At 37.4% G+C, this 16,520-nt stretch overlaps 2 long non-coding RNA genes across 6 annotated transcripts; one reads left to right on the top strand and one right to left on the bottom strand.

The window, feature by feature from the left end:
- Nucleotides 1-821: 821 nt before the first annotated feature.
- LOC113669847 (uncharacterized) lies at nt 822-9,729 on the top strand. Of its 2 annotated transcripts, none has more exons than XR_016183640.1 (4): nt 822-1,036; nt 5,453-5,814; nt 6,840-6,941; nt 7,717-9,729. It is a non-coding gene; the product is annotated as an uncharacterized LOC113669847 (long non-coding RNA). The 2 variants fall into 2 exon arrangements; XR_003446109.2 differs by having other exon boundaries at nt 7,666-9,729.
- LOC113669848 (uncharacterized) lies at nt 8,347-15,983 on the bottom strand. 4 transcript variants are annotated; one of them, XR_016183637.1, is made up of 6 exons: nt 15,939-15,983; nt 15,775-15,830; nt 14,358-14,470; nt 10,757-10,880; nt 9,925-10,609; nt 8,347-8,619 (listed from the first exon to the last, which is right to left on the bottom strand). It is a non-coding gene; the product is annotated as an uncharacterized LOC113669848 (long non-coding RNA). The 4 variants fall into 4 exon arrangements; XR_016183636.1 differs by having other exon boundaries at nt 15,775-15,973; XR_016183639.1 differs by having other exon boundaries at nt 9,925-10,277; nt 15,775-15,973.
- Between the last annotated feature and the right edge of the window lie 537 nt (nt 15,984-16,520).

Here is a 16,520-nt window from a genome sequence, read left to right as displayed (position 1 = left end):
CTTAGAAGAAGGTGCAAAAATTTATATTTTTACCATCTTTCCCTGTACGGTGATGATCGCGAAGGTCTCCGGGACGTAATTGTGGCCATGTAACAGTGTTCACTCACCACTGGGTTTCGATGGGTACGGCTGCACGTGAGTGACTGACCAACTGTCGGTTATTAGATTAGTGTATATTTCTGTTTTACTCCAATCCACCCCAGGTCCCCGAGTTTGGATAAATTCTGATCGACCTCTTTCCCAGGCTGGTCCAAGCCTTTGAGGACGCTCAGGAGCTAATACCACCAGATACGAGGTGCTAGTGTCAATCAATTTACGTCCATATTCCTTCATTATTTTTTACTCTAAAAAAAATTCTTCGAAATGTTACGTCTACGCAGTAATTCTCTATCCTTAGAAACATCCATAGATAACGGAAACCAGGAATCCATTACTTGATGGGTTCCTGCGGAAACCCAAGGTATGTACATATACACACACTTCCTCGGTAATTGGAATAGGCTGTAGTCAGGAGCCCATTACAGTAATGGGCTCCTGCTATAGTATAATAAATGTCAAGAGCATACTTTCACCATCCCTCTCTATTCCACCATCTATCTTTCAATACACGTTTACAGGATTAGAATTTTATTTTTAAATGACAGTCTTGGCGATTTTTTGCTGCTCGCCAAAAGCGTGTTACTGCGCGTGTTGCGTGAGATATGTGCTCTCTCAGTCGAAAAAACTGGGAACAATAATATTTACTCATTTTGCGTGGGAAATTGGTGTGAGGCTGGCCCTTGCGCATGCCTTACAATTGACCGCTGTGTTGTGCCATCATGACGGCCTATATCTTGAGTGTTCAACTGTGGTGTTCTGAACTGCGACATGAACTGCCTATTTTGAGACCAAAATATGAGCAAAAACGGTACCACAATCCTCACTTGCCTAATAATATACGACGGCTCTTTTCAGATGGTGTTTGGATGGAAAAAATGACGTCTCAGCGGTTTTAATACTCTGAAATGGAAACCACGTGTGACATGTAACTGCTGAGGTTAGTGAAAAACATAAACAAAAAGACTGGTTGATGAGCATGTTGTTTCAATTTATTTCTGCTCCCTGTTCTTTTAAGTTATTGAATAAGCTTGTAATGTAATCGGATCATTTTGACATTCCACCAGTATAAGTACAAATAGTTCTCAGTATTTTGCGGGAAATTTAAAAAGTGCTGACAAAGTAAAATTAAATTTTCTGACAGTTTTAAAATTGCATATTCTAATATACGATGTGATAAATTTTTTGTGTGAACGTAATCTAGTTCATGTTTATCTTATCCTCTGTTGACCTAAGTGTTGCACAAAAAAAGTAACGTTTTGTGAAATAATGTGGAATTAACGGGCCCAAAATGGCGACCTTATTTATTTAATTCCATGCTAGATAATTATTATGAACTGTGTTGGTATTTCAACATTAATTCTCCAGTTGGTATTCAATTTCAAGACTTTGGAGCCCTCTTTTTTCCAACTATGTATTCCTCTGTATGTTTGCTCTATGTCTTTAAGGTCTACTAAGATGTATTGTGTGTTTCCAGAAAGTATCCATACCCCCACCACGGAGGGAATTTCATATAGGACCCCCCCACCCCTTCGGATTTTCCATTTTGGGGTAGCAATGGTAGCCCCCCCACCCCTCTGGAATTTCCAAAGAATTTTCTACCACCCCCTATACCCCCTGGAAATATATTGTTTTCTCGTAGCAAACAACAAACAAGAGGGACGTGTGATTTTGTCGCGTGTATATTCGAGAGATGGCGTACGTACACGCGCAAGGTAAACGTCGCTAACTAGCTTAAACTTAATGTTTGCTTTATTTTTAAATACAATACTTATCCTTAAACATTTAACACAGTATTCTCAGTACACGAAAGGAGAAAAAGTCGCAACAAAACACTTTTGAACTGTTAAGTTTGTACAATGTACTGAGAAAATTGCGTGCACTTGAAATGGAAACGTTCGAAATCACATTGAGCAACGTAAACTTGTACAAAATTGTGTCATAAATAAGAGAGCAAAAGAGAAAACCGAGTCAGCAGTAAGTTATTTTGAACTCATCTTTCCAAATTCCAGCCTCTAATGTAAAATTTCTTCACACAAGCATTGATTCTTGTTAACAGTGGGTCGATAATTTCGTCCGATTGTGCATAAACAAACCTTGGCTAGTTACCAGTCTCACGCGCATATATACAAAGCCCTGGATCCTATTGTTTCTCAATGTTACTATCAACTGTTTTCTACTACGGTACGACTGTACTTATCATTCATTGTAACATCGCAAGCAAGTAAGCCATAAAGAAATCGTCAAGTCTCCTACACATTATGATGCAACGGAATTAAGCTCAGTGCAGATCAAAATTAATAGATGGCTGGAGTCAATAAGGGGTAGTGAATGGTAAATTTATGCGAAACTTTGCGAGACGGCGAGACCAGCGTTTTTTTTTTTTTTTTTTTTGCGAGACCGAGACAGTTATTTGTAAATTTTACGAACGCGAAACGTGTTATGACCGAGGAAAATCCCTAGGCAACCACTCCTGTTGGTTGTAATCTTTGGAGACTGGTAACGAGTAATGGCGGCTCCGTTCGAAAAACAAAGTGATTCTCTTCTTTATTTGATGTTATTTATGTTCCAAAGCGCTACAAGGATAAAAGAAAACTTTCTTTTGCTGCAGAACTGTTAGAAGCATCGTAATTTAACAACTTAAACTTCAGAATGTCCCACTAAAGTAGGTAAAAGGCGCCAATTGACATACGAAGAAAGTCGATCGACTTCCTACCCTCTGGACGAAAATTTCGCCTCTTACCCCCCATCCCCTCTGGAATTTCCTGGGACTTTGACCCCCCCACCCCTCTGGAATTTCCAATTCCCTCCGTGGTGGGGGTATGGATATTTTCTGGAAACACACATTTTGATCAAATATAGAAGCGATCCTCGTAGTTATGAACACTACTTAAGTAGTAGTGTAAATAAGGCCTGAAAAATATTCAGGTTCATACAGGATTTGAACCCATGACCTCTGTGATACCGATGCAGTTCTCTACCAAATGAGCCAGCGGGCCTTATTTTCACCACTTCCTAAGTAGTGTTCATAACTGCAAGGATTGCTTCCATATTCATTTCTTCAATTGAAGTTCACATAAATAATTTTCATGTACCGGTATTTACAGTCATTTATATATTTTGATCATTGATGGAGTGAGAAGAAGGGAAACTACTTAGATCATTTTAGCATAGGGCCTATGACAACAGAACTCATTTTGATAAATATATTGATTACTCAATGTGCTTAGGCAAAAATTTACACCTTTGTCCCACCCACCCACCCCCCCCCCCAAGTATATGTAAAAAGACAGTAGCATGAATTTGGGGAAAAAAGCAAACTTATTAGGGGAAGTAGAGAATAACATGTTTAATCAAAGTGTTAAAGCATGAATTGATTGTCTTAAAGATTAGAATGGAGCAAGTGAGTAACAATGTGAATTGAATGCTAACATCTTGAATTTACAAACAGGATTTTGAGTGCCATGCTTAACGAGTTTGCTTGAAATGTTCAAAACATATCTGATTTGTCTCTTGGCTAAGATGAAATGCCATGTCATACTAGTTACAAAGTATTATTTTAACAATTTTCTGAAAATGTGGTCTTGTATTTTCAATTTGTTTATGTTCTTTACCCAAATGTTTTCTGTGCTCAGACCAAAAGATGGCTTTTAATTATTAAAACATTATAAAGTTTGTGTGACAAATAACATGGCAATGCACTCACCAGGTGCCAAACAGTATTAGTATTAAAGCCTAGTTGGATTCCAAGTCAGTTTAATCTGGAAGTAATGTGAGGTCTCTATATTCTTCACTGAAATGTTGATTAAGAAATGTTAGTGGCTGCTGAGTGCTCAAATGTTCCAACAAAAAAAGGAAACTATGAGTATGGATTATTTAATTAGTAGACTGGACTTTTTATCCATTTGCTAGTGTAGCAATTCATGCAGGATGTTGAGAAAACACAAGATAAGTTTGTGAATCACAGTATTCTCTTGTGCAGTAAAATATTAGATCATGTTGACACTTGTGCTCTTACACATGGAAGATTTTGTGTTATTTCATGCCAAAAGATGGATTAATAATAAGCTAGGTGTAACTGGAAGACATACCTTACTGCTTGAAGGGAAGCTTAAGAGCATTGCATTTAGAACCTTACTCACTTTGAAAGGTTGAGCATCCAACTTGAGCTATTTGATACTTACAATGTACAATATTGAAGAAATGTAAAATGGTTTCTGTGTTTACATAGCCTGATGTAAACACACGGGAGGTTGGGAGAACACGAGATAAGAGTAGGAAACCACAACGCGAAGCGAAGTGATTTCCAGCTTATCAAGTGTTCTCCTAACCTCCAAAGTGTTTACATCAGGCTATGTAAACACGGAAACCATTTTACATTTCTTTTATAAAATAACTAATGAAAGAGGAACAAAAACCATGTTTACATATGCTCATGTAAAATGGCTTTATGGCCAATCAGAGCGAGCGTACTATTTGAATTATTTTATAATTCACAATGTATCTTCTGCAAAAATTACATTTTCTCCCCAGTCTCTTCCCACAGGATCGTTTTGAAACTGATTGAGAGGTCTACAGAATTTTGGATTTTAATTTTGAATTTTGAATTTTGAATTCCTTACTCTCATTAGATATTAACAAGACAGTCATTGAACTTGAGTTTGTTTGCCAAACCAGTGCTGTTATTTTTTCAAACATGTACATGTGCTTTTTTTTTTCCTTATGTGCTCTCTAATTGACAGGTGTCAGGTCATGACTGATACTTGTTAAAAAATTGTTTCAAAGTTTGTTTGGAAGCCTTTTAGATCAACCTTTTCATTACACAAATAAAAATGTTATGGTGAAGCCTCTCTCTTTCATTTGCATTAGTTAGTTCTGTTTCAACTACCTTTCACTTGTTCAAAAATTGTTCAGTTTATGGAGGATAATGCCTAATTTACAGCCATAAATAAAGGATTTCATTAAGTTTTAGGAAAAAATAAAAGTGTTATTTGCCAGCCTAGGTTGGTCTGTATTGAGAAAAATTGTGCCCTCAGCCTATGGCATCAGGCAGTACTCAAGACCTTGGGCAGAGTTTTTACCAACATGGACCCCTCTGCTGTTATTCAATGTTAATTATTTCAGGATATTTATGCATTAAGCTCTGAGCTTAACTTGGCTGTTAACAGTTTGCTGCTGGACAGTCCTAGACAGTCATAACTCCTTAAGGTTAGAGCAGAAATGTTGGTTGATCTTGACTTATGGTTTTTGGTGCGTAAGGGTGAATACAAGTGGGTCAACTTAGTCAACCAATGAAGTGACAGAATTGGTGTCTTCTTTGAGCTCATGAAAATTGTATTGTTTCATTCTCCTGCAGTGTAACTTGATGTTATAAATGACTGACAGACTGACTGACTGATCAATGAACAGAAAAAAAAAACTACCTGAATGATTAACTGATTGACAAATAGACTTACTGACTGGTTTACAAGCTTGTTGATCGATCCATTGATTGATTGATTAGCTGATTGACACTGCCTGACTGACCAACAAATGCTCTGACTTACTGACTGACTGACCAACTGACTAGTTGGCCAAATTGCTGACTAAATGACTGACTGATGGACAGACTGACTTTTAGTTCCATGTGAAACAAAAGCCACAGCTGAAGTTACATAAGGACGTCATCTTTATACATCAAACCAAATATTTCTTCACTAAAGAGCTAGTCACCAACAGGTATTTATTTGCACTGTATTTTCCGCTTAATTATGAATGTATGTATAACTATGTAATCTCACTATCGCGCATTCCCATACCTATAAATAAGGAAATTTGGCCAATAGTATGTGAAATTTTAGTGCTTTTGCCTCTACCCAGTGGATGTTTTCCTGTATTTGTAAGTTGCAACTTTTTGGGTGAGGTTGGGAGTCAAATCTGTGAGAGAATTTTCCTCCATACATCTCTTAAATTGTTCACTCAGCAGTCAACACTGTCCACTTGAATTCTACATATAGGTGTTAAAAAAAAAAAAAAAAAAAATTGGACGGGGCATTTGAACACAATTTTTGCCCCCAGGGGATGGGGTGGAAATTCGAACAAACCAGACTCAAGTGCTCAAAGGGTTGTCCAGGGGGAGATGTTAAAGTTTCAAATTGATCAACACATACACAACTCAAGACTGATTAAAGGTAACCGTGTACACATCTTTATTTGTCTCTACTTATAGTGAGAAGTTACGGTTAGATTTTGTATAGAATGTTAGAGTTTCAGCCAGTTTTGAACTTTTGTTAGAGGAAGGTTGTGTGGTCCACTCCAAATTGTTGAAGGTTTCTCTCAAAAAGGTTATTGGGGGAACGGGGGGTATTTGGAAAAGAAGGTGCCTTAGGGCCTTTCGTGGACAATATTCTTTTGCCAAACTCTGACTTTAATATTCGTTCAGTTGAGACGTTTCTTTTATTCCTATTTTGTTGTAAAGGCCGGTAGCTATGTGATAAGGTAGTGTTACCTTTAACAACATCTAAAGCTACCCATCACCTGTTTATTAGCTAGTTTTATCCTGGTGAGATAATGCCTAGATAACTTTGTTGTACTTGTGCTACATCGTCACTGTTTTTTGCACCAAAATGGAGTTAACTTTGGCTCTGCTTAATTCAGTTAAAGTTTAATTTTGTTTTTTGATGTCTTTGTATAGTACTAAACAAATTACATACAGTATCGGGCTCGCACCTGCAACTACGTTTTACTCGAACTTTCTTTTTCAGGTAGACATTGTTTTGGTTGAAGATTACAGTTATGGAGGAATCGTATATGATGTCTACGGGGATCGAAATATTCAAGTTGAGATGTCGATGTACCGATTACAGGTTAGAAAGTTCTTCAATTTATTGAGTCCGTGGTCATATTCTACAGAAACCTATCTAGACATGAATCAGTAAAAGTAGGACTTAAAACCTTGAGAAATTGATCCTATCGCTGATGGGAAACTAAAATTTGACTGCATAAAGTGTCAAAGTAAACGCAAAGTGTGGTTTTAATGGCTTGTTGGAATGTTTTCGCCTCTTTGTTCCGTCAAAATCAAATTATAAGGCACATTTGTTAGTTCGCACTTGTTATTTCCTAGTCGTGCAATTCAAGCAATTAGCGAGTCGGCCACTGTCTATTTGTAGTACAAATAAACAAATTAAATATATCAATCAAATTCAAGTCATACAACTCCGCAGGTGGTTCTCCATGGGCTAAAATTCACCGAAATTGTTTTTCAAGTTATCAAGAAATACGGGAAATTTGCTTCACAGAATTCAGTAATGCGAAGCCATTTCAGAAAGCCACATGCAAACGCAAGTTGAAATACGCAAATTCCACGCCGAAAGCAGAATTCACGCTGCCCGAGGGATTTGAGAGCACCTCGCTTATAGTTTCACCCTCCGTTTTGTTTCTATCTATCACCGTTTGCTTTTTGCTTTATTTCACTATAGAGATGCCTTCGTCAATCTGATAGAGTTGTACATTGTGATTTGTCAAACCTCAAAGACTTGAACAGTACACTGAAACTGCTTTCGTGTTGAATGATACTCTGTTTATTTGCAGCCCGTTCAAACAGAAGTACAGATTATATTTGTATCCTTAACCTTTCTCCAGATTGCTAGAGGGAGCAAAGAAGCCGGAAAGATTGGGCCTAAGAAATCAATAATGAAAGGCAGGAAAATATTAGCTTTTTGTCAGATGAAGAAAAGCTAATATAGTTTAATTACACCGAGGAGACGCTTAGTCTATACCAAGACAGGAGAAAGTAACAACGCAGAAAGGAAGGAAATATTTGAATCATTTGTCTCTCCCAATATTTACGTTTACCCTGATAGCTTGGACAAATATGAACATTGGAAGGAGATATTGGTAAAAATCGGGGGTCGATCCGCTACCGTCCCCCACTACACCCACCTATTAAAGGCAGTTTTTTTTAGTATTTGTAAGAGCTGCGTACTTTCTGGCGACAACATTATGTAACATACATGCGTAATAAGACCTTTAAATGTTACTACCACTAGGTAGAGAACTTTTTTAAAAACTTAGCAAAACTGCCACAGGAGGTGGGCGTGGTGGGGGAGGTTGGTCGGGGAAACACAACTGTATTGAAAAAGTGGTAATTAAATTCTTGTAACTAAAAAAATGCAACTGAATTGATGTAAAAAAAAGGATTGTTACTTACATTAGGAGGTTATACTATAATATTAATAAAAAAATGTTTGTACCACAAGTTAGATGAGCAAGCTAGAGTTAGGAAACTGTCTTCTGGGGAACGATGGACGGGGAACCGTTTTTAATTTCTTTCCAAGGTAGGTGGGGTGGGGGATGGTGAACGGATCGAACCCCAATTTTTTCATTTTATTCCCTGAATTTGGGGTCGATCCAATTTTGCTTTCCAAGATTGATATTTGTCTCTGGTCTCGTGCTTAAGGTGATCGTGTTTCTTGGTATTTAGCTTTGGGTGGTTGAACGTTCATATTTGATCTTGGTTCTTGAGATAGTCATTCTTCAGGAAATCTGTGAAAAGATGAAGAGAGACTTTCGAATCAGCCACATTGCAACATTATAATACACGATATGACACCAATAAGCACTCATTTTTAACTGAACTCCATAAAGACGCGAATGGCCACTCAGTTCTAATGCTGTACATAAAGTACTTTGTTAAATTGTACATTCGTTTCGTTTAACTGTACCACACGTAAAAAATATTGTCGTTTAATTAAAGCTTAAACTTATCAAGTTTGTTTCTGATGGTGAAAGACTACATCCGAGTAAACTGTACGTCAGCAAATATACTCTTTCAGACCAACTCTAAGTTTTAACCTGGATAACGAAAAAAATACGTGTGTCAAAACTCAACGTAAAATGCGAAAACAATGTTGGATGGATAATGCTTTTCCCTACTTAGGTTACTAAGAATCTTCATGGTGATTTTTAAAGACCCAGTTTACTACACAATCTATTTTGTATTGTTTTCCCTCGTATTCACGCTTGTAGTTATCTTTTCTTAGGAACACATTTGGTGTCTACCTAAATTACCCAAATGGGTGGTTTAAGACAATTTTGTGTGCCCCATAAAACACGATTGCCGCCCTACGTGCCACACGGCATGATGGGCATGAGTGAGTGATAAAACACGATTCAAAATACCACGACAGCACTCCTTGACTTAAGAAAGGGATATTTCTTCATAGAACTAATTTAAAAAGTGAACGGAAGGGGAAGCCCTTCCAGGTAATTAGTGAGTGGATATGATTAAGGTTGCATGTCCTAAGATTGAGATGGTACATCATTCTTATAACAATCACAACAAGCTTGAATAAAAGATGATGACATACAATCCAAGAAGACTTGCTCCTTACTTAGTCCTAAAATGATACACTAGACGACTCCATATACCAATCGCACACCAGATATCGGTAATTTTATTCACCGGTATTCACAAAGCAGACTCGGAGCCAGTTTTTTGAAATTGCCAGTAACTTAACAGGCCCAAAGCCATATTTTACTGACAACTTTCGCTGGCAATCGTTACAATCAGTGTATAGAATCGTCTGTTGTGTCACTGGCCCCTTCCGACGTGTGACCTCCAGGAATTTGTGTTATTAAAAAGAAAAAGGAAAGTAGAGAAGGTCATATAATAATGAGAACAGTCCTAACAATCCTGACAAAGTCTCTTGCAAACTGAGTGAAAAATAGGTTTGTCCTACTTGTTGTAAAAATAAAAGCATCACGCAGACAAAACTGGTCTCAGGCTAGCATTCAGTGAAAATACACTATGACACTGACCCTAGAAAGGGTCAGCTTTTAGTCACCCACCTCTTGTACAAAGTCAAATGCCCAATCAGCACATAAAGACATTCCAGTGACCGAAACAGTTTATCCTCTTTTTGGGGGACCAAGTCTTTGCATCACAGATCAAGACTAAGGAAGAGTTGTGCAGGGTGAAACCAACTCCTTAGCAAGTCAGCTTTCAGTCACCCATCTCTTGTACAAAGTCAAACACCTGATCAGCACATAAAGACAGTCCAGTGTTCAAAACAGTTTATTCTCTTTTATGGGGACCAAGTCTTTGCATCACAGATCAAGACTAAGGAAGAGTTGTGCAGGGTGAAACCAACTCCTTAGCAAGTCAGCTTTCAGTCACCCATCTCTTGTACAAAGTCAAACACCTGATCAGGACATAAAGACAGTCCAGTGTCCAAAACAGTTTATCCTCTTTTTTGGGGACCAAGTCTTTGCATCACAGATCAAGACTAATGAAGAGTTATGAAAGGTGAAACCAACTCCTTAGCTGGTCAGCTTTCAGTCACCCATCTCTTGCACAAAGTCAAACACCTGATCAGCGCATAAAGACAGTCCAGTGGCTGAAACAGTTTATCCTCTTTTTTGGGGACCAAGTCTTTGCATCACAGATCGAGACTAAGGAAGAGTTGTGTAGGGTGAAACCAACTCCTTAGCGGGTTGGCTTTCAGTCACCCATCTCTTGTACAAAGTCAAACACCTGATCAGCACATAAAGACAGTCCAGTGTCCAAAACAGTTTGTCCTCTTTCTTGGGGACCAAAACTAGACTATAATATTTGTAAAAACTAGACTAAACTAGAAAAACTAGACTATAATATTTGTATGTTGTCCATATCAATACTTACCTCATGAAATCCGCACCACTACCAAAAATCCAGGGATACTCAGTCAGCAGAAGAGCATCCTTCTTACCATGGGATAGAAACAGGAAATCTTTCATGCCTCCCTCTCAAAATAAGGTTTTGAGTTCTGTAATATAAAAGAGTTTGATAGTTGTCTCAGTAAAAAAAAGTACAATAATACCTACAATCAATTTCAAGTGCTTTGTTAAGAAGTTTTGAACCTTTTGACAAGTAAAAATCAATCTTGGTTACAAAGTATTTATAGCTATGTGCTTGCTCTGTTGGGAAATTAGGTGTTTTAGTGGGCTAGTGGAGGGATGCTTCAGACTATTTGCAAATAAATTTCTAATACACATAATACACAATCATAAAGGAATACACAAATTTCTAATCCACATAATGAAAACTAAACCATAAGCATAAAAAAACTTGTGAACCTGACAGCTTTATGTAAGCATAAGAACAAGGAAGCATAGAAATGAACTTTGCAAGGCAGATTTTGCAGTAATGAAGCCCACACATTGAGAGCAGGGTTCTTTTTTCCCAAAGAATAATTGAAAGTTGTTATAAGGACAAGTGTTTGGTTTTGCAGTTCTAGTCAGTAAATCAATCAGCCATCAATAAGCTGATAAATCTGTTAAGTACTCAGTTAGACAGTTTCTCAGTCCCTCAGCTACTCACTCATTGACACTCAGTTCATCAGTGATACCTGTGATGACTCTCTTGAAATATCTCACTGATAAAGGATGAAATTTCAAGTCCATAAGAAAATAATTAGGTTTTCTGTTTAAGGAAAGTTCAATTTGTGTTTTTCTTTTTTAGGATTATGTGCTCCATTTAAGTGACTTCTAGTTAATGGAAAGAGACTGCATAAAAGAGGTCAATTAAAAAATTTAACAAGAGGGGTGGTTATGAAATTCAAATTTGACAACTTCAGATTTCAGATTTTCAAAAGTTAGCATCTATGCAAATTGTCAGTTATTCTGTACATCAGTTTTCAGTCTGTCAGTTTGTCAGTCAGTAGGTCAGTCCATCAGCTCTTTAGTCAGACAGTCATTCAGTCAGTTGTGCAATCTTGCACAAACATCACTGTTTTTTTGGTTGTGGTAAGTCAATTCATTTCTGTGCAGTCTTATATCAGTTTGCCTAGTAGTTAATTGGTCTGTAAGAAGGTCTTTTCTTGCTTAGTAACTTGTAGTCAGTCTGTTAATGAATAAGATCATCAGCAAGCGAGCCCACCACTTTACTCAAGACAACACTTCAGTCATTTTGTCTTTGAGTTTTCTGGTCAAAGAGTGAATCAGCAAGTGAGTCATCAATGATTCATTGCAAGGGTCACTCAATAGCTCAGCAAGTCATTCTAATGGTCAGTCACTAACTCAATTAATCAATAAGTGCAGAGTTTCTTAATTATCCAGTGAGTCCATCGATGGTTTATAGGATTTGTCAGTCTGTCAACCAGTCTGTCCATTGATTAGAGAGACAGACCATTACTAATTAAGTTAGTCAATACATCAGTGAATCGGTCACTGATTCTGTCATAAAAGTTGACATGTCTGTGAGTCATTTAATGAATCAGTCACTCTATCAATAAGATACTCACTCAAACAGTTGCACAGATAGTCAGTCAGTTAGTAATTCCACCTCATTTTAGTGATTTAGTAGGTCTGTAATTCAGTCATCCAGCAAGTCTGATGGTACAGAGGTCCTTTATAAGTCTGAATGCTTGAGTAAATGTATCATGTGGCAAGTTGATCATTTAAGCCATCATTTAAGTCAGTCAGTCAGTTGGTCAATTTATGAGTAAATTGATGAGTATGCCTGTTGATTCATAAATGTTTTCTGCGACTCAGTTTTTTTTAAAAGTTAATCAGCTTATTATACATCAGTTAGCGAGCCAGTTAGTTAGTTAGTGAGACAGATAGTCAGTCACTGAATCTCACAGTTAAGAGATCAGTAAGTCAGTGAGACAGTCAGCAAGTTGGTCATAATTGAAACCACAAGTTCATTAGCAGGTTAACAAGTCAATCAGTTAGCTAATTGTTTAGTCAATCCTTTTTTACATCAATGTAAATGTGTCAGTCAACAAGTTGATTATTTCAGCCAGCAGTTGATAAGTGAGTGAAAACACCTCAATGAACAATCAGTCAGTAATTTGACAATGGATAGGTTAATAGAGTGTCAGCCAATCAAGTCAGTCCATCAAGTAAGTCCATCAAGTCAGCCTATCAAGTCGGTCAATAAAGTCAGTAAATCAATTCAGTCAGTCAACCAGTTGATCAATTAACAAACTAGGCAATGAGACAGGGTAAAATGTATCATCATCAAGTTGCTTATTCTAGCCAGCAGTTAATAAGTAAGTTAATACACCTAAATATACCAGTCAGACAACAAGCGTGAAAGTAAATCTGAAAGTCAAGAGGTGAGGTTTTGTCAGGTTAGCTCAGTAAGAAAGCTGACATTTAAGGCAGCATTTGATACACAAGTTAAAAATTCAGTGTTTTGCAGACAGTAAGTCACTCAATCAACGGGTCTGTCTATCAGCAAGTCAGTCATTCTGTCAGTTAATAAGTCTGTCATTTAGCCAGTCACACAGTCAATAAATCACCTTATCAGTAAGGAACTTTGTCATTCAAGCTGGCACCGAATGGATAAGTGGTAACTCGGGCAGCCAGTTTGGAAATCAATGAGTCCATCAACCAGTCAGTGAGTAAGTACATCTTAAGTCCAAGTCAGATGGTTAGTAAATCAGTATATCATTAAAAAAGTTGATCATTCAATCTAGCAGTTAACAGAAAATTATTCATAAGTCAGGAGAACACTCAGTCAGTCAGTTAATGATTCTTTTGGACAAGTCATCCTTTACTTGAGTCATCCATTGATAGTCTGTCAGTCAGTGTATCAGTTAACAATTTGGTCATTTAAGCCAGCAGTCAATGGCTGAGTTAACATGTCTGTTATTCAGACAGTCATTCTGCTGATCAGCCAGGGTCTGAAAATACATTAGTAACTCAGTCAATTGCTCAGTGAGTCAGTATATGTCCACAAACTAGGTGTCACAAAAGCAAACTAAGGCAGTATGTCTGTCAGCAAGTTGGTCATTCTGGCCAGCATATGATGGATGAGTCATAGAATAATAAGACCAGCAGATAGGCAGTCAATTAGTGAGTCTGTTAGAGTCAATTGATATGTCACTAAGTATGACACTCACATGGTCAGTTACAGCAGTAGTCAGTATGTCTGTGTGCATGTCTCAGTCAGCTTGGTTGTTCCAACTAATAATTTATGGCTGTTATTCAATTGGTCAGACATACAGTTAGATAAACTGTTAGTGACTGAGACAAGCAGCCAGTAAGAGACTGGCAGTCAGATTAATCAGGGTACCACCCAGCAAGATAGTCATTCATGCCAGAAATATTTCACTGAAAAATTCAGACTACAAGTTTTGAAGAAAAGGCATTATGTCATGTCTTTCACAATGAAAAAATAATTCATAATCTAAAAAACTTTCAGATTCAAAAAAGAAAGAAACAGTAGCAAGACAGACTGCAAATAAGAAGCGAGTTAAGTAGACCAGAACTTGGCCTACATCAATTTTGTTTACCTGGTTCACTCACTGGTAATAAGTTGCGAGGCAAAACAGGCACTGTGAAATAGAACCATTTCAACAATTTTGGTCCACTCATCCAGTGTTTGACGTCTCTGCTGACTCATTATCTTAAAGACAAGATTATTATACAATAATCACTTCAAAATAGCATAAGAATTTTGAGGTAGAAATTTTCAGTCATGAACTCGTTGGTTTGTTAATTAAATAAAGCATCACTTATCATTACTTTATTACTGTACCTAAAAAACTGATTAAAATGCTGGCATGCATCTGTTATAGAGCAGACATGACAGCTTTTAATTTGATGTTAAAAAAATTTATTCAAAAAAATTGTTTTGATCTTTCTTTGTGCTCTCATCAAATATCACACAGTCATTAACTACAGTGAAGGGGAATAGTGGAGGATATTTACAGAGACAATTAAGGTGGCAAGTTAAACATGTCTCTTTCACCAACACTTGGGTGAATAATTATTTCAATAAAAATCTTTATGCTACAGTCTAAGACAAATTTAGGTCAAATTAATTTTCTACTACAAAATAATGTAGTTTGACCGTTTTCTTTTTTTCTTTGTAGCAGTAAATTTCTTAAACCTTTAGCTCCCATGATCTGATGGTTAATTCTCCCCTCTAGCTGCTATGTATTTCGTTGTGAAGTAGCTGGGAGAATTCGGTATTAAATCAAGGTAACTTTTACCTGATAAGTTTGAGTATTCTCATTACCTACTTCTTCAGTACTGTATGGATATTACAGGGAGAAATAACATGTTAATCACTTCTGGGAGTTAAAGGGTCAACTACAGAAAAACAGAAACCAGCCTTGTTTCAGATATCATCTGAATCAAAGTCCTGTAACAATTAAGAAACCCCCCAAAAAAACAGTGATACAGCGATAGACTGATAATCCAACCAGTCAACATTTTCATTTAAATGTAGAAAACAGCTGTTGTTACCGCTCAGTACCTAAAAGTCTAGCACAAATCATGCCAGTGTTTCTGTTCACATTTCAAATGACCTATTGTTTTCCATTCAATTTTCATTGGTTGGGTTCATAATCCACAAGAAATCCAAAAGTGGTTTGTAAAAATGAAATTTAGCACACAAAGCAATGCTATCATAGATACATACTGTTAATGCATGTGAGCAAATCGTTATTAATGTTTGCTTCTTTTTTGGTTATTACTTGAAAAGTTTTTGAGGATTCACAGTTGTATTCAAATATGATGCACACTGACACAAGGTCAGCAATTTTGGTGGCATGTGAAATTTTAGTCAGGAAGTTGCAAGTTGAAGATACTGAAGACTACTAGCAGATAATAAATTTTACAATATGCTAACTAAAGACCATGCACAGATAGCTCTGAAGACCTTGTTTACAGAGGTAATAAGATTTGGACGATAGTGAACCTCACCTGCAGTATGAAAACAAACATAGCGGATAACTTCTTCCTAATTTAATCCGCATAGCCTGTAACCAACGAGAACAAAGCTGGCCAAATTACGAAAACAAAAACACGGCTACCATTCTCCTGATGTGACATTTTAGGGTAAAGTTATTTCCAAAGTCGGTACAAACCTGTGGACTACTGGATAACAGGCATGGCTGCCGAGTAAAATATGTTCACCCGCAAAGACTAGTGGGAAGTATTGAAACTGACATAGGGGGACTCATAGGGAGGGCGAACACATCGATATCCCCCAATCGAATTGCACGACTGTTCGGGACCTTTTCTGCTACTCTTCGTAAGTTTTGCAAGTCCTTCATTGGGTTACTAAGTTTTCATTTCCAGAACCCCTTCGTAAAACCTTCGGGATCCTTCAGGCTCTTAAATTTTACCTCTTTCATAACTTCATCAAACCCCTCCAGCTTGCGCGATGACGATGACACATACACATTCATTGAAGTCCGTGATATCCTCGGCCCAAGAATTTTACCCTAACGGACGGACCTGGGATGAGGTGATCAATAATAGCTGGCAAAGGTTCATAACAGCTTCCAATGATAACCAAGGTCAGTATATACTACACAACTGAGGAGTGTTGTTCGCGCGCGCTGATTTCTAGTTCGGAAGTGAGTAGCAACTTCTATTTACTGACGGGGAGGGGAATAATTGCTAACTTTTGGCACGACTTGGTGACGACGGACTCCAAGAGTATT

This window comes from Pocillopora damicornis, chromosome 2, assembly GCF_964200805.1.
Source record: "Pocillopora damicornis chromosome 2, jaPocDami1.2, whole genome shotgun sequence".
NCBI classification, from domain to species: Eukaryota; Metazoa; Cnidaria; class Anthozoa; order Scleractinia; family Pocilloporidae; genus Pocillopora; species Pocillopora damicornis.
This window is presented reverse-complemented; position numbering and strand designations above follow the sequence as displayed.